The sequence below is a fragment of the Dendrobates tinctorius genome, unplaced genomic scaffold (genome assembly GCF_039654945.1).
Source record: "Dendrobates tinctorius isolate UK_male_01 unplaced genomic scaffold, ASM3965494v1 ptg000102l, whole genome shotgun sequence".
Classification (NCBI taxonomy): Eukaryota; Metazoa; Chordata; class Amphibia; order Anura; family Dendrobatidae; genus Dendrobates; species Dendrobates tinctorius.
In genome coordinates, this window is record NW_027361770.1 from 44,811,721 (window position 1) to 44,830,900 (window position 19,180).

Here is a 19,180-nt window from a genome sequence, read left to right on the forward strand (position 1 = left end):
GATTGGGATAGTCCTACACTGTCCCGATCAGAGTTACCTTGTCCTTTTGTCTGCCCTTATTCCCACACTGACATGAACATTGACACATGGTAAGGCTTTAATATTAGACAGTGTAGGACTGTCCCGATTAGAGATACCTTGTCGTGGTGGGATGGCTTTTATGCTATTTTTTGATAAAAAAAAAGTAAAAACTCTATGTTATTTAAATGCACGTTTTCCTTTTTATTTACTTAGTTACAGCAGGGTTTTTGTTTTTGTTCACTTTTTCTCTTGTAGGTTTAATAGCATTACCAACCTGCTTGGCGCCTGCATTTACTCGAATGCTGCAGGGAGAAAATTAACTTTATTCCCCTGGCAGTGTTTGGGTTCAAATCACGGGGGCGCTGCTGGCACTAGTTCAGCCACTGCTCTGAGTATACAGAGTTCTGGCTGTAACCCTGTCCCAGGCCCTAACTGGCTCTGGATTGGAGCTGACTGTCATTGAGGGCTGAGTGGCACGGTGACAGCCTGTGCTATGTATTCTCAGAGCAGTGACTAAACTCATGCCAGCGCCACCCATGTGACTGAAACCCAAATGCTGCCAGCGGGAATTAAGTTCATTTTCTCCCCTCAGCATTCAAGGAATATAGGAGTCAGGCAGGTTAGTAAGGCTAGTAATCAGCAGACTAACCCAATCTGCAGGTTAATAGCTTTTGTTTTCTCTTGTCAGGTTCACTTTAAATTGTTTGATTGGTTTATTGCAAACAACTGAGTGCTGATATTATGCTAATGAAACTAATTGCAATAAGGGTTGAATAATTTTAATTGCAACTATATACTGATGCAAAATATAAGACCCTGATTATGCGGCCTGACCTGTGGCACTAAATGGCCGCAAACCTGTAAGTATTTACCAATCAGGCAATAGCCTGTGTACTCAGGCCGATCACCGTTAACGATGCGCATTGAACGATCTGTGATAGATCCTTCAGTGCACATAGGCTGGAACAGTTCTCGACAGCACGAAGATAATGTGCTACTGAGACCGATGAACTTTTGTGCAGCACAAAAGATCGTTACACTCAATCAATGAGAGTTTTGCTCATTCATAAGATGATTGGAATGGCAGTCAGTTCACACTGAAAACTTATAGTGAGCATTCTATAGAACACTTATTCACAGTGATATTTCAGTGTACATGGACTCTTTCTCATAAAGTTTTCAATGGAAGTGTACTGTTGTACTGTCCATAGATGAACGACTTCTGCATGTTAATCACATGTTCTTCAGTAGATAAGCAGTATTATAATTATCACATTGTACATGGACAAAATGCCATAATCCTCTGACTAATTCAAACTAATTGCTTGTGTCTAGGGTAGGCAATCAATTACACTCACGTGTTGTACTAATGGCCACTTAAGCCAGCGCTTTTGCAGCCAAATTGTTGAACAATATGTTCCTGGATTCTTTGACTTCCGATTTAATTTAGAGAAATGAAGGTAACATTATCAGCAATGTTTCATATACAGTATTGTTTCACTTCATTTATATACTAAATGCCAAGTAGCTATGAGTGTTTAATGTAGGCTAGGAAAGAATCGGAAAAAGGCTTAGAAAACTTTCCCTGTAAAGAGTTTATAAACTGTATGTGGGTGTAATTTATTTATTGTAATTTCCCTGTGGACTACGATATATTGGAAACACTACTTACCATCTTAAGAGACCAGATGAGCAAGAGCTACATCTTTTATATGTAACTGACTTTAACCTCCTTTTCTCACATAAAGACCATGTATCCTCAAGGGCAATCCAAATGATACAATCTTTTTTATGGAAGAGAAATGTTCTGTTCTCTCAAGCTGCAAATTCGATGTCAAAATGTTCTGAAAGGAGCTGTCAAGACTTTTTACCAACCACAACTATCCTTATTTTTCCCCTTCGTATACCTAATCTTCACTTTATTAGGCTAAAGCTGCACGGTGACTTTGGCAATGACTGTCAAGACTTTTTACCAACCACAACTATCCTTATTTTTCCCCTTCGTATACCTAATCTTCACTTTATTAGGCTAAAGCTGCCCGGTGACTTTGGCCGTGACATAGGTTTACCCACCAAAGATCGCTTTAACTCATCTCAATATTGCAGCATAGTGCAAGGTAGCACAAATGGACTAAGCAAGTGACAAAAAGTCAGAATCAGGTTTTTTGTGACTGTACCCTCTCATCTATTTGCTCTATGTTGTGATGTAGCAGCATACATTGATCTTTCTTGCGTGACCCGCGTCACAGCCAAAGACAGCCGTAATTACATTCAATGTTTCATCATCCTTTTTTGAATTTTGCATTTTTCTACTGCAAATTCAGTATGGACTTTACCAATGTTTATATTTTAATTTTTTACATTTTGCTTGACAATGTGAGTGTGATTTTCTTCATCCAGTCTTTAATTCAGTAGTTAGGGTATAGGGTGTTAGATGAGATCAGGGACAGGCTCAGCTTGGAGCTCAGGAGGTGACCATCCCTGACTCCCTATTGTCAGGACCTCCCTCTCCCCTATTCCAACGGCATTGTGTTGCTGTGTTGTTTGGTGACCGACAAATTGTTGGGTTGTGTCACACTGGGCCAGTCACTCTGTGACATTATCACCAACCCAGCAGCAATGAAATTACACAGCAGGACAGTGGGGGAAAAAACTGACATTAAGAAGACCCAGAGCTGCCACAAATCCAAACATGGATCGTGGCACCTTGCACAATCACTATGTGCATAAACTCTCTCCTGGAGTACTCTCCATGCCCTCAACAGCCCAGGATAACCCTAGAGTACAGCTATTTAAGGCCAAACCATTTGACTCTCCATCATGTGACTGATCACATGATCTTGACATCACACAAGTTCTGTCAGGACTCTGCATGTGGAAATACTGTGGAACCTCTCCTGTTGTGAATTCACTTTCTGGCCTACCTCTGGTTACTGGTGAAGGTAGTGGAGATGGTTATATTGACAGAGGGGTACCGAGTTCTCTTTCCGGGCTCCCTCTGGTGGTTACAGGAGGTAATGGAGCTGATCTAATTAACAGAGGCCTGCCACCTGATAATGAGGAGGATGATTGGACATTGGGAGTTTCTGGCTGGATTTAAGGCAGCCGACTCCCTTTATCCCTGCTGGTGATTTTTTCCTGCCTCCTGATGTCTTAGTTTCCAGCTCAGTCCCTGCATGCTCAAGCTAAGTGTTCTTTTGCGATTGTTCACATTTGATTTGGTTTTGTCTACTTCAGTTTTGTGTGGTCAGCCAGCCCTGGCTGGGGCTGTGCTGAATTTCCATCCTTATGTTACTGTTTGTGCCAGTTTGTTTTTGTCCCTTATTAGATTGGCCTCTCTTTGCTCTGCTTTCAGAATATACCAGAGTGCTGATGTAGTGGGCAAAGTCTATTGACTTCAGTATTTTTTCTATCAGACGTGTTGGGCATTTTTTGCAGGGTTTTTGCGTGATTGCAGACAGTGTCCTTCCTTTCCTGTCCTGTCTAGTTAGTTTGGGCACCATCGTTTGCTCAGCCTATTTACCTACCTGCATTTGTGTTTTCATCTTGTCTCACCGACAATATATGTTTGGAGGCTATCTATTCCTTTGGGGTCTGCTTTGGGGCAGTTTAGATTTCCCCTTTCTTGCTTTAGGCTTATTTAGTTCTCCGGCTGTGTCGAGGCGTCTAGAATCATCGTAGGTACGCTCCATGGCTACTGCTAGTTGTGTGGATAGGATCAGGGGTCTGCAATCAGCTTAGTTACCAACCTCTCTGGTTTTCTGTGGCTTAGCTTGGTCTTGCTTTCCTCCTCGGTGACCCAATCATAACACTCTCCCACCTGCTCACTGGAGGTTCACTAAAACCAGCCCATAACATAACTCTCATTCATACTTTCAGCACATAATTTGCTGGAGGAAACTATTCAGGTTTTACATCACTGACACCATCATGCGCAGTGACATGTCACACATGTTACTGTAAAAGGAGCAAAAAAATCCCCAAAAGAGCAAAATAATTGGTAATTTCAGCCAAATTCATTAAAATTTCTGTGCCATTTTGATGAATTTGGTGCAAAATCCATCATTAAAATTGGAAAGACTTACTTATAAATACTAATAAAAATAAAGTATTTTTAAGCCATTTCAAAAATATTATATGTCTATTGCCAAATAAGGGAATTGCAAGCGAATTGAATAATCTACAAACTCTAATTTTTCATGTTACATAATCAATAATTAAAATTAAAAGGTATTTACATACAAATTAATTGAAAGGGAGAGAATGGTGGGCTAGATGGATTTACAGTGGCATGTAAAAGTTTGGGCACTTCTGGTCCAAATTACTCTTATTGTTAATAGTTTAGCAAATTGAAGATGAAATGATGTCTACAAGTCCTAAAGTTAAATAGGACACATTTCCTTTGCATTTTAGGCAAAAATATATAGTCAAATTTTTTTTCATTTTAAAAATAACAAAAAGAAAAATGGGTGGAAGGCAAAAGTTTGGACACCCTTGGAGATTTGTATGCTCAGATAACTTTGACTGCAGTTTCAAACCTTAATTAGCCTGTTATGGTCATGGCTTTTTCACTATCATCATTAAGAAAGGCCAGGTGATGAAAACTTTCCAGCTTCATAAAAATCCAGTCTCCTCTAACCTTGTGCCAAAAAACAGCAGCCATGAGTTCTTCTAATCAACTTCCTAGCACTCTGAAAATGAAAATGGTAGAGGCCCACAAAGCAGGAGAAGGCTATTAGAAGATAGCAAAGTGTTTTCAAGTTGCCATTTCCTCAGTTCGAAATGTAATTAAGAAATGGCAGTTAACAGAACCAGTAGAGGTCAAGATAAGGTCTGTAAGACCAAGCAAAATTTCAGTGAGAGCTGCTCGTAGGATTGCAATAGTCGCAAATCAGAACCCTTGTTTGACTGCAAAAGAAAAAGAAGCATGGAGTGGATCAATCATGCTTTGGGGTTGTGTTGCAGCCAATGCCACAGGAACATTTCACTGGTAGCAGGAAGGATGGAATCAATGAAATTTCAACAAATTCTTCATGCAAACATAACACTATCTGCAAAAAAAGCTGAAGTTGAAAAGAGAATGGGTCTTTCAAATAGATAGCGATCCTAAACACTTGTCAAATACCACAATAAACTACCTCAAAAAGCGCAATCTCAAGCTGAAGGTTTTACTATGGCCATACCAGTCCCTGATCTGAACATCATTGAAAATCTGTAGTTAGACCTCAAAGTAGCAGTGCATGGAAGACAACCCAGGAATCTGACAGAACTGGAAGAATTTTCCAAGGAAGAATGGATGAAAATCCCTCAAACAAGAATTGAAAGTCTCTTGGCAAAAAGTGATTACAAGATGTGATACTTGCAAAAGGGGGTGCAAATAGGTGCTTACAATGCAGGGTGCCCATACTTTTGCATCTGCCTATTTTCCTTTTGGTAATTTTTAAAATGTAAAAGATGAGAAGATTTTGTTTTGGCCTAAAATGCAAAGGAAATGTGTCATATTTAAGTTTAGCCCTTTTAGAGATCATTTCATGGTGCCCAAACTTTTGCATGCCACTGTAAGTCTCCTGATCATGCAGTATATGTATTGCACAAAAACACAAACCCTGCATGCAATACCCTATAGATACCAATAAATCAATCAGTAGCTGCAGTCATTGATATGAAATTAATACAGCATTCGCACAAATTGAATATATATATATATATTGTATATAAAAGACTAATATTATACCAATGTCTGCAGCCACCGTTAGTGCATAGGAATAAGATTTCAGTAATCAAAATGTATATCATACATCACAGTGCACATGATTTGGACACCCTGCAAGACAGAAATTGCGGTTTGCTCTGGATTGCTAGCCAAGCATAGAAAATTAACCAATGGAAAACAAAAAGTGTATGCAAAAGGAATACTTCACGTCTAAAAAAAATAAAACTTTATTATGAATCAAATCTAACAGAGCGATTAAAAACAATTAATAGTACCAAAGGTGTGTATGATAACATATATCAGCCCAAGAGAATGAGCAAATATAGACCACTTCCTCAAACCAAACTAACAAGTACAGATATATAGTTGGAACACAAAAAAAATTAAAAAAAACAATAACCCCAATAATGATTATGTTATACAATTCAAGCAATATTTGAAGAATTTGTAATAAATATGATGTTACAAAGCCTAAGAAGGAAGATGAGAAAATAAGAAATAAAAAAAAACACTAGAGGTGTATAGCGGCAAAATCGATATTGGTCCAGATAGAAAAAATATGCATGGTGGAGAAGTAAAGGAAAACACAGTAAATAATAGTGAAGTCAACCCATAGGCCAAAAAATAAAAGTGCAAATTTTGCCAACCACATCTGGAGACAAGAAGGAGTACAGAGAGCCCCACCTTGTTTCGCCACACACAGCGGCTTCGTCAGGAGATATGAGATTGTAGGTAGAGCTGTGTTTTATTTGTAACAAAAGCTAGTAATAGATAAAACCTGAAACAGAAGCATACAGCATACAGCTACCAAAAGGCACAAGGTCTCTCCACTTATTAACTGGGCATAATTCCAAATAACAGGCAGGTGTGCACAGGACCACATACAAGAAGATGCTTTTTTAATAACCACAATGAGTCAAAGTGGACAATGAGTAAGGCACAATATAGTACAAATGCAACAAAATATAGTGCAAAAACGACAAAATAAAATTAGAGAGATGATTCACTAATTAGGAATGGACATAAAGCTCCCAAGCTCCCATCCTGGTCTGCGGGGTAAGCACAGCCTATTAAAGACCTATTTAAAAATACAACTGATGAATTGTTCCACAAATCTTTTTGTTTGTGCAGCTTCCCTAATGTTTTACAAATGGAGTATGCTGATGAACAGGACTAGTCAGATGCTCCTCCATTGACTGCCTAGTTGAGATTAGGAGCATAGTAATGATGTGCCAGTCCTTTGTATGGACCCCTCATGTATTTGTACAAATAAATGTGATCACCTCTGAGAAGTCTTTTAATCTAAGCTAAACATGTCCAATGTTTCTATCCTGTAATCATATGTGAGACCTTCCATTGCATGTAGTACTCTAGTTGCCTGCTTTTGAATTTACTTTAACTTTCTAATATCATTTTTGTAATGTGGAACACAAAACTGAGATGCAATTTCTGACATCTGGGTCTTCAAGGTTATGCATGCCCCATGTTTTTGTCTTATTGTAAAAACCTAAAGAGATTAACTGGATTATAAGTTGCTGTGCATACACAGAGTGTAGGCGCATGTTCACACTGGCCACTATACAGACAAAACCTAAGATAAAACCAAAATAAGCAAATACCCTGCAGTAAATAAATAGAAACAGTGCATGAAAATTGTCACAAGGTTAGCGCGACAGAGAGGAGCCAGAAGACCGCAGCCTCTGATTGCTCCTACTCCTGCGCTGAAAAGAAGCACTTCACCTTCTTTTTGAATGGTGTAAATTTCTTTTGGCAGTACAGGGGTTAATCGGCCATGTTGAGAGCTCTGGGAACTAGGGCTCTCAGCTGTGCATTGTTGGCCACTCTGACCCCCTATATAATCTGGGTCCTGACTGATACACATCGTGGCTGGTAGGATAGTGTGTGGCGGTTATATGAGAAGGTGATTGGTGGATTTATCTGTGACTGTTGCTTGGTTTAGTAAGTGTGATAATTCCCTTTCCTTCTCCTACTTTGGTTTTGCGTCATCCTCCGCTCCCTGGTGCAGTCCTCTGTTATATGTGAGTGAATATTTGTATGCCTGGTATTTTCCGTTTCACATGTTTGTGTTACCTTGTTCGTCTGGTTGGTGTACTGCGGTGCAAAACTACTCCCCTTTTCCCTTGGCGGGGGAAGGGTACAGATGGAGGGCAGATTCAGGAGATAAGGCAAGGTACACAGTGCCCCCTAGTGTTAGGGACAGGGAAAGAGCCCCTGGTCCCGGGTCACCAGACTACAATGACAAAATAATATAGGGCGCTTAGTTAATATAATTTTGATTAAAAAAATGTAAAAGTCATCAAACTGCATCAGGGTGACCTTATCTTAGATTTTTTGCGCTCTGTTCAAATGAGGGTGTGGACTCCCTTTTCAGAAAAAGGGTTACCTTGACGTGGTGGGAAGGCTTTTTTACATTTTTTTAATCAAAATTATGTTAAGTAAGTAACTTATATTATTATTATGCATTGTTACTATACATTTATTTACTGCAAGGTATTTTCTTTTATCTTAGGTTTTGTTTTATTATAGTTTGTACTGCTCTATTGAACCAGAATTGTTTATTTTTATTCCAGGACATTTTATTTTCAGAGGGTATAAACTTTCTATAGGATACTAGTAATATATCTTTAAACATGCCCCATTTATATTCGGCATCCCTATTTACCAGGACATGATACCAGGCTACAAGACTAAGCTCCTCCTTAATTGACTGAATGTAGCTTTCTTAACGCTTCAGGTTTTTGCATTTTTTTATTGAATATTACATTGAAACTTACTATATTATGATGGCTACATCCCAAATGCTCACAGACCTGTAGATCTAAAATTATATCTGGTCAGTTTGATAGGACAGCAAATTTTATCTCACCAATTGAGACCGGTAATTGTCTTGAATTGCTTATAAGACCTTGCATTTTTTAGCAAGACCAGAAGATTCTATGTCCCATTGAATGTCTCGATAATTAAAATCCCCCATAATAATAATAATAATAATAATAATAATAATAAGTGTTATTTCTATAGCACCGACATATTCCGCAGCACTTTACATTTCAGAGGGGACTTGTACAGACAATAGACATTACAGCATAACAATAATCACATAGATCATAACAGATACCAAGAGGAATGAGGGCCCTGCTCGCAAGCTTACAATCTATGAGTAATAGATAATAGATAATAAGGACCCTATTATTATTTGCTGCCTTTTTAATTAGTTGCAGCAATTCATTCTCTACCTATTCTGCTATATTAGGAGGTTTGTCACAAACTCCAATTAGCAGGTTTCCATTATTACCATCCTCATGTATATTTACCCTTAGTGACGCTACATTGTCATAGCGCCTCCCGATGTCGTATTTGAGCACAGGTCTTAAGTTGGAGTTAATGAAAATACACACCCCTTCATATTTTTTGTTTTTCCTGTTCTCTCTGAATATAGTGTAACTCTCTACATTTGTCATCAAGCCATGGCTTCATCCAGTTAAATTTCTGTAATGCCCACCACATTGTAATCTGAAGATGAAATAAAAGTCTCCAATTCTAAAACCTACATGCTTTCCTTTCTTGTCACTGCACCTACTAAATCCCTTATTACACCCAGTGTGTTGTCTATCTAACCTCTTTTTTGCACAGCCACTCTCTCTCTCTCTCTCTCTCTTTCTCTCTCTTCCAATCCTAGTTTAAAAGCTTCTCCATTCATCTGACCATTCTTTCCTCTGGCACAGCTATACCCTACCCATTGAAGTGCAGACCATCCCTACTGCAGAGAATGTAGCTGACAGATGAGGCTGCCTTTCTAGTGACTCTCATGGCATTGTGGCACTAGCAGTAGTTCTGATAACAAAACTTTGGAGGTCCTTGACTTCAGTTTCTCTCCTTGTTTCCCATAATCATTTTAATAACCTTCCATCTGGGACGCCCTCACTCCCAGGGCTGTGGGGTACTCGGTACTGGGCCCAGTGGATCTCAATGGGAGTTGTCACGGTAGCTGTGACCCGGCCCGTGGCCCTGGGCGCCCATTGTAAATGTTCAGTGTGAATGAATAAGTCGTGACGCCACCTGTGGTGTTCGGCAATGTAGATGTTAGGCCGACGCTGCAGACAGATCCTCTGGGACAGATGGTGTGGTGCAGCAGTGATGGTATAGCCTTCCACAGGCAGGGCTGTTGTCCCAGGGCAGATTAGAGATGGTGACACTTAGGTGGTGTAGTGTCAGGCCCAGGGGATGTAGCGGTGCCGGGCAGGTTGACGCTGGAATAAGTGGAGGACACCAGGGCATGTAGTTCCAAAGCTTTACTCACAGTCTTTTGCACAAACAGGTGCCTGCTTCTGTGCTGTGTCCTCCGGGTCTGGGACTCAGTCAACCCCCCCAGGCCAGATGGAATACTCCTTTCCAACACTCCGCCAACTTATGCCTTTCTGAACATCTCCTCTTATAGCGCCTTTAGATGAAGTACTCCTAGCACTGAGTTACACTGGAGTTCCTCCTGGCTGATGTTCCTATGAACTCTACTTGTACGGCAGACAGCTGTAGCCTGCTTCGGGGACTCCTTGCCACTAAGTCCCGGCTCACTATCCAGTTGCTGTTGTGCCCCCAAGTCTTGTGTGGGAATAAAGTGGTCACTATTTCTATTCATCCAGTGTCTGCTGCAGGACCATTAGTATCTGAACAACCTCGGGGACCGGGCCCCGGCCTTGCACTTAGAACTTCTAGGAAGGGTTCTCTTCTCACCCACGTCCTTTGTTCTCTTTTACTCCTCACGTTCCGTACTAATCCTTTTCTTCTATGAAGAGTCAAGCTTTCAGTCTATGTTGCTCTCTCATTCTCTCTTTCCTGTGCCAGCAGACCCAGATCACTGGGATCTGCTGCAGCACTTCCATCCATCTATCCCTCTCTCTAGGGATCTTCTCCTCTCACCTCCTCAATCAACTACTGACTACTGACTCTTCCAGTTCCTTGTAATGTAAACTAACTCCACCCACTTCCCAGCACATTTCGTGTTCCAAGCAGGGAGCTACCAATGGGTGCTTTGCTATACTCCAAGCAGGGAGCCGCCAAAGGTGCTTTGCTACACTACTTTGTGGTGTGGGGTGTAGGCGTTGGAGCGTGGTCAGGAGTTCCCACCTTACCTGGATTGTGGGGCACCAGACCTCAGGAGGATGTGCAGTACCTCAGGGGCGCCACACATCTACCTTTGACTTTGTCATTGGTACCAATGTGTACGGTGTACCAAGACTGCTGGGTTTTCCCAACCCCACCCAGCAATCTATCTGATCTGCAATATACTGAACCCAAGCACCTAGTGGGCAATACACTATTTGGTATTCATGGCCTTAGCAGTAGATCACCCTGTCTGTCTGCCTAATAATAGAGTGCCTTACCATCAACATCTTGCTACACTCCTATTTCTATCCTTCCAACATCGAATCAATGTCCTGTTGTAGTTATCCTAGTCCTGGACTTGCATCCCTAATATCAGCAAAATATGTATATTTACTAGGATGTGCCAGATCAGGACTAGGCTCTCTGACACTTTTGCCACTTACCCCATTAACTGTTAACTAGCTACCTACTGTTAAGTCCTGATCTTGCCCATGTCCACATCACTGGTCACAGCAAGAGCATGCTCAGACAGCTCTAAACTCCTATCCAAGATTTGCAATGCTCCTGAATATTGCAAGCTGCATATTTAGATCCATTACCTGTGCTTTCAACTATATAACACGCTGACATCTATTGCATATACACTCTAAAATGGCGGTTCAAGGCATGCATTTATCTTACAATAAACGCACCTGGGAGCATTGTCCATGATGCTCTCTGCAATTTGTGAGGAAGGCATCACTAAAAAGATCACAAGAAGACCGCGTAATACATAGCTCCTAACTGTCCTGAATCCAGTAGGATAGACTCATTTTGAGGGAACTGTCCCACTTTGCCAAGAGGTCAGTGCTATGTCCTTGTCTTTCATTTATTCTGTATGATGCCTCAGTTCCTGCTATGCAGGCTTCACTGTGTGCGTTACTAAGTGCATTGCCTGCATCTTTGTGGAAACTTAACTTCATTTAATTAACTCATTCTTATCTTTTCTTGAAATGTGGTCTTCACTGTGATTTGAATGTCCATCCTGTAACAATGGAGGCAGCAATAATAGCCATAGGCTGCACTGTCAACTGTAAGAGAATTTGCATTGCATTCTTCCTCCTTACAGGAACTTTGTGCTTGTACATAGAGCTACGTCTCCATATGCAATTGCATTTCTATATACTATTATTAGGAGTAAAATAAAAGCTAGGATTTTTTTCTACCTTTGAAATTGGGGCCATTCCTCCTGACAAAACTGATGTAACTGATCCAGGTTTGTAGGTCGCTTTGCTCACACCCGCCTTTTCAGCTTTGCCCTCAAGTTTTCAATAGGATTGAGATCTTTAAGCCACTTTGTTACCATTTTGGCAGTATGCTTCAGGTCATTATCCATTTGGAAGACCCATTTCCGTCCAAACTTTAACTTCCTGGCTGATGTCTTGATATGCTGCTTCAGTATTGCCAAATATACTTCTTTTCTCATGATTCCATTTTTTTGTAAAGTGCATCAGTCCCTCCTACAGCAAACCAACCCCACAACATGATGCTGCAACCCTCGGGTTTCAAAATTGAGATGGCGTTCTTAGGCCTCCAAGCTTCTTCATTTTTCCTACAAAAGTAACAATGGTCTTTATGCCCAAAAAGTTCAATTTTAGTTTCATCAGACCACCTGACATGTCTCCAGAGATTTACTTCTTTGTTCCTGTGTGCATTTGCAAAAATTAATCTGTCTTTTTTAGGTTTCTTTTAGAGTAATGGCTTCTTCCTGGCAGAGTGGCCTTTCAGCCCATGTAGATACAGTACTCGTTTCACTGTGGATATAGACACAATCTTACCAGCTTCTGCCATCATCTTCACAAGGTCTTTTGCTTTTGTCCTTGGGTTGATTTGCACATATTGGACCAAAGCACATTCATCTCTGGGACACAGAATCCATCTCCTTATTGAGTGGTGTGATGGATGGACATTCACATCTTGTTTGTACTTGTGTATAATTGTTTGTACAGATGAATGAGACACCTTCAGGTATCCTGAAATTGTACCCAAGGAAGAGCCAGACTTGTGCAAGTCCGCAATTCTCTTCCTGATATCTTGGCTGAATTCTTTAGACTCTCCTATGAAGCTACACAAAGAAAAAGTGTGTTTCAGGTGTGCATTAAAATACATCCACAGGTGTGTCTCTAATTAACTCAGATGTTGCCAAAAAAACTGTAAGCCATAATCATCAACATTAACAGAAATAAACACTTGAAATAGATCACTCTGTTTGTAATGACTCTATATAATATATGAGTTTCACTTTTTGTATTGAAGAACTGAAATAAATTAACTTTTTGATGATATTCTAATTCTGTGAGAAGTACACTCACTGGCCACTTTATTAGGTACACCTGTCCAACTGTGTGTTAAGACTTAATTTCTAATCAGCCAATCACATGGCGGCAACTCAGTGCATTTAGGCATGTAGACATGGTCAAGACAATCTCCTGCAGTTCAAACCGAGCATCAGTATGGGGAAGAAAGGTGATTTGAGTGCCTTTGAACGTGGCATGATTGTTGGTGCCAGAAGGGCTGGTCTGAGAATTTCAGAAACTGCTGATCTACTGGGATTTTCACGCACAACCATCTCTAGGGTTTACAGAGAATGGTCCGAAAAAGAAAAAAAATCCAGTGAGCGGCAGTTCTGTGGCCGGAAATGCCATGTTGATGCCAGAGGTCAGAGGAGAATGGGCAGACTGGTTCGAGCTGATAGAAAGGCAACAGTGACTCAAATTGCCACCCGTTACAACCAAGGTAGGCAGAAGAGCATCTCTGAATGCACAGTGCGTCGAACTTTGAGGCAGATGGGCTACAGCAGCAGAAGACCACACTGGGTACCACTCCTCTCAGCTAAGAACAGGAAACTGAGGCTACAATTTGCACAAGCTCATCGAAATTGGACAGTAGAAGATTGGAAAAACGTTGCCTGGTCTGATGAGTCTCGATTTCTGCTGCGACATTCGGATGGTAGGGTCAGAATTTGGCGTAAACAACATGAAAGCATGGATCCATCCTGCCTTGTATCAACGGTTCAGGCTGGTGGTGGTGGTGTCATGGTGTGGGGAATTTTTTCTGGGCACTCTTTGGGCCCCTTGGTACCAATTGAGCATCGTTGCAACGCCACAGCCTACCTGAGTATTGTTGCTGACCATGTCCATCCCTTTATGACCACAATGTACCCAACATCTGATGGCTACTTTCAGCAGGATAATGCGCCATGTCATAAAGCTCGAATCATCTCAGATTGGTTTCTTGAACATGACAATGAGTTTACTGTACTCAAATGGCCTCCTCAGTCACCAGATCTCAATCCAATAGAGCATCTTTGGGATGTGGTGGAACGGGAGATTCGCATCAGGGATGTGCAGCCGACAAATCTGCGCCAACTGTGTGATGCCATCATGTCAATATGGTCCAAAATCTCTGAGGAATGCTTCCAGCACCTTGTTGAATCTCTGCCACGAAGAATTGAGGCAGTTCTGAAGGCAAAAGGGGGTCCAACCCCTTACTAGCATGGTGTACCTAATAAAGTGGCCAGTGAGTGTATGTTTGCTGCTTCTCTGTAAATCTCTATATGTTTAGCACAAAACCAACTTTGCCACAACACATAACCCAGAGGAAAAGTTACCCAAGTGTAGCTATATAACTAGGCCAAGCCATCACAGTTGGATCTGTACTGACCATACGTGCAGCTACAGAACAACCAGAGCCTCATACATGCCAAATAGTAAGCTCAGTTGCTGATAATAATTTCATGGAAAGTGCACAACGAAAGGTTGCTTTTATTGTCTAGGGGCGAAACTCCTTAATGGAATGTGGTATAAAATGTCATGCCTCTTTAAATCATATGATGTTGTGGTTCATTGGGGTTAGGTAGCTCCTCATTTGTGGATAACAGGATAATGTAGAAATGCCAAGAATTACCCTAAGTTGAAAGATTTTACTCCCAAGGAGGCAACAAGCTTGATTATTATAGAGTCTTACTGGAAGCAAATAACTTGACTGTTCCAACAGTCTTATTCATGATAACAATTTAGCATGAGCAAAAGTAGTCAGTTGGAATATTTTATTTATTTATTTTACTCATTTATATAGCACCATTATTTCCACAGCACTTTACAGACATTATTGACAGTGTCCCTGAAGGGGCTCAAAATCTAAATTACCTATCAGTATGTCTTTGGAATGTGGGAGGAAGCCCGGAGAAAACCCACGCAAACATGGGGAGAACATACAAGCTCCTTGCAGATGTTGTCCTTGGTGGGATTCAAACCCAGGACTCCAGCGCTGCAATGCTAACCACTGAGCCACTGTGCTGCCCGAATATATGAAAATTGGTTGAAACTTGTCTCACACCTGCTACCACTCACACTTGCAAGACTCCTATCAGTCTGCAACAGACCCTGTATCACTAATTCCACAGATCATCACTAGTGTTGATACTGAGAAATATCGGATCGGATTGGATCGGACCGATACCCAAAAAGTATCGGGTATCGCCAAGTCTATGGGACAGAAATATCGGAAGTAAAAAAAACCCTTTCTTTCCTTGCACATCCAGTTCGGGAGGGGGGAAGAATGTGGGCGGTGCGTGGGTGGACACTGTGCGTGTCTGTGTGTGCGGGCGGGGGTCTGTATGGGCCTCTCGGAGGCCTATGCGGGCCTCTCGGGGGTCTGTGCGGGCCTGCCGGGGCCTGTACGGGCCTCTCGGGGGTCTATGCGGGCCTTCCCGGGGCCCTGTGTGGGCCTGCCGGGGCCTGTACGGGCCTCTCGGGGGTCTATGCGGGCCTGCCGGGGGACTATGCGGGCCTGCCGGGGCCTGTACAGGCCTCTCGGGGGTCTATGCGGGCCTGCCAGGGCCCACGCAGCTTTTGCCATAAAGTGAGACTAGGGCCTTTTTTTTCTACAGTTGTGGAGGAATACAGTGCGGAAGGATACCTACCTCCCGTCATTGCATTCCTGGGGCCTGTACAGAGCGGTGGCATCAGCTGATGCTGCTGTTCTCCACGGGAGATCGTCGTGGGACACTCGTGGATTTCTGCGGATCAGGGAGTATATTGCTTGTTTGTTATTTTCATATTTTGCCACAGATGACACTGGCTTCGGGGATCAAAGTGACAAGTGATGGTGAGTATGTACTCTATGTTATATGTACTGTATGTCTATATGTATGTATTGTATGAATGTATTGTATGTAGTATGTATGTAGTATGTACACTCACTGGCCACTTTATTAGGTACACCATGCTAGTAACGGGTTGGACCCCCTTTTGCCTTCAGAACTGCCTCAATTCTTCGTGGCAGAGATTCAACAAGGTGCTGGAAGCATTCCTCAGAGATTTTGGACCATATTGACATGATGGCATCACACAGTTGGCGCAGATTTGTCGGCTGCACATCCCTGATGCGAATCTCCCGTTCCACCACATCCCAAAGATGCTCTATTGGATTGAGATCTGGTGACTGAGGAGGCCATTTGAGTACAGTGAACTCATTGTCATGTTCAAGAAACCAATCTGAGATGATTCGAGCTTTATGACATGGCGCATTATCCTGCTGAAAGTAGCCATCAGATGCCTGTTCTTAGCTGAGAGGAGTGGTACCCAGTGTGGTCTTCTGCTGCTGTAGCCCATCTGCCTCAAAGTTCGACGCACTGTGCGTTCAGAGATGCTCTTCTGCCTACCTTGGTTGTAACGGGTGGCAATTTGAGTCACTGTTGCCTTTCTATCAGCTCGAACCAGTATGCCCATTCTCCTCTGACCTCTGGCATCAACAAGGCATTTCCGGCCACAGAACTGCCGCTCACTGGATTTTTTTTCTTTTTCGGACCATTCTCTGTAAACCCTAGAGATGGTTGTGCGTGAAAATCCCAGTAGATCAGCAGTTTCTGAAATACTCAGACCAGCCCTTCTGGCACCAACAAGCTTGCCACGTTCAAAGGCACTCAAATCACCTTTCTTCCCCATACTGATGCTCGGTTTGAACTGCAGGAGATTGTCTTGACCATGTCTACATGCCTAAATGCACTGAGTTGCCGCCATGTGATTGGCTGATTAGAAATTAAGTCTTAACACACAGTTGGACAGGTGTACCTAATAAAGTGGCCAGTGAGTGTATGTTGTATGTATGTTGTATGTATGTAGCATGTTGTATGTATGTTGTATGAATGTAGTATATATGTAGTATGTATGTAGTATGTATGTAGTATGTAGTATGTATGTATGTATGTTGTATGAATGTAGTATACAGTATATGTAGTATGTATGTATGGTGTATGAATGTAGTATATATGTAGTATGTATGTAGTATGTAGTATGTATGTATGTATGTATGAATGTAGTATGTATGTAGTATGTATGTGTGTTGTATGAATGTAGTATATATGAAGTATGTATGTAGTATGTATGTTGTATGAATGCAGTATATATGTAGTATGTATGTATGTTGTATGAATGTAGTATATATGAAGTATGTATGTAGCATGTAGTATGTATGTATGTTGTATGAATGTAGTATATATGTAGTATGTACGTATGTTGTATGAATGTAGTATGTATGTAGTATGTATGTATGTATGTTGTATGAATGTAGTATATATGAAGTATGCATGTAGTATGTAGTATGTATGTTGTATGAATGTAGTATATATGTAGTATGTATGTATGTTGTATGAATGTAGTATATATGAAGTATGTATGTAGTATGTATGTATGTATGTATGTTGTATGAATGTAGTATATATGAAGTATGTACGTCGTATGTAGTATGTATGTATGTATGTTTTATGGATGTAGTATATATGTAGTATGTATGTAGTATGTAGTATGTATGTATGTTGTATGAATGTAGTATATATGAAGTATGTATGTAGTATGTATGTATGTTGTATGAATGTAGTATGTATGTAGTATGTATGTATGTTGTATGAATGTAGTATATATGAAGTATGTATGTAGTATGTAGTATGTATGTTGTATGAATGTAGTATATATGTAGTATGTATGTATGTTGTATGAATGTAGTATATACTGTATGTAGTATGTATGTAGTATGTAGTATGTATGTATGTATGTATGAATGTAGTATGTATGTAGTATGTATGTGTGTTGTATGAATGTAGTATATATGAAGTATGTATGTAGTATGTATGTTGTATGAATGCAGTATATATGTAGTATGTATGTATGTTGTATGAATGTAGTATATAAGAAGTATGTATGTAGCATGTAGTATGTATGTATGCTGTATGAATGTAGTATATATGAAGTATGTATGTAGTATGTATGTATGTTGTATGAATGTAGTATGTATGTAGTATGTATGTATGTTGTATGAATGTAGTATATATGAAGTATGTATGTAGTATGTATGTTGTATGAATGTAGTATATATGTAGTATGTATGTAGTATGTATGTATGTATGTTGTATGAATGTAGTATATATGAAGTATGTATGTAGTATGTATGTATGTATGTTGTATGAATGTAGTATATATGAAGTATGTACGTCATATGTGGTATGTATGTTTTATGAATGTAGCATATATGAAGTATGTATGTAGTATGTATGTATGTTGTATGAATGTAGTATATATGAAGTATGTATATAGTATGTATGTTGTATGAATGTAGTATGCATGTAGTATGTAGTATGTATGTAGTATGTATGTATGTAGTATGTATGTTTTTTTTTTTACATTCAACACATTAGCCGGATGATGGGACTACTACTGTCCCATCATTGGCTAATGTGTCAATCACTGTCATTGTAGCAGGCATCGCCCGATGGGACTTGTAGTCCCATCGGACGATGCCTGCACACACACAAGACCCCCGGCAGGCCCGCATAGACCCCTGAGAGGTCCGTACAGGCCCCGGCAGGCCCGCACAGGGCCCCAGCAGGCCCGCATAGACCCCCAAGAGGCCCGTACAGGCCCCCGACAGCCGGCACAGGCCCGTACAGACCCCCCCCGCAGTCGGCACAGACCGCGCATCATGATGCGCACAGACCGCGCATCATGATGTCATCATTTCATTTCAGTTATTTTTTTCCACAAGAGTGGCTCATTGCATTATGGGGACTTCCAATTCCGGTATCCGATATTGAAAAAATATCGGTACTCGGTATCGGAATTCCGATACAGCGAATATCGGCCGATACCCTATATTTGCAGTATCGGAATGCTCAATCATCACACATTCCTAGACTTGTTCACGACCCCTCCCATAATGACCTCTCACATAGACACTTCTCTTTATACTAAGGCATGAGCTTCCAGACTCCTGATGTGTGGCTTCCAC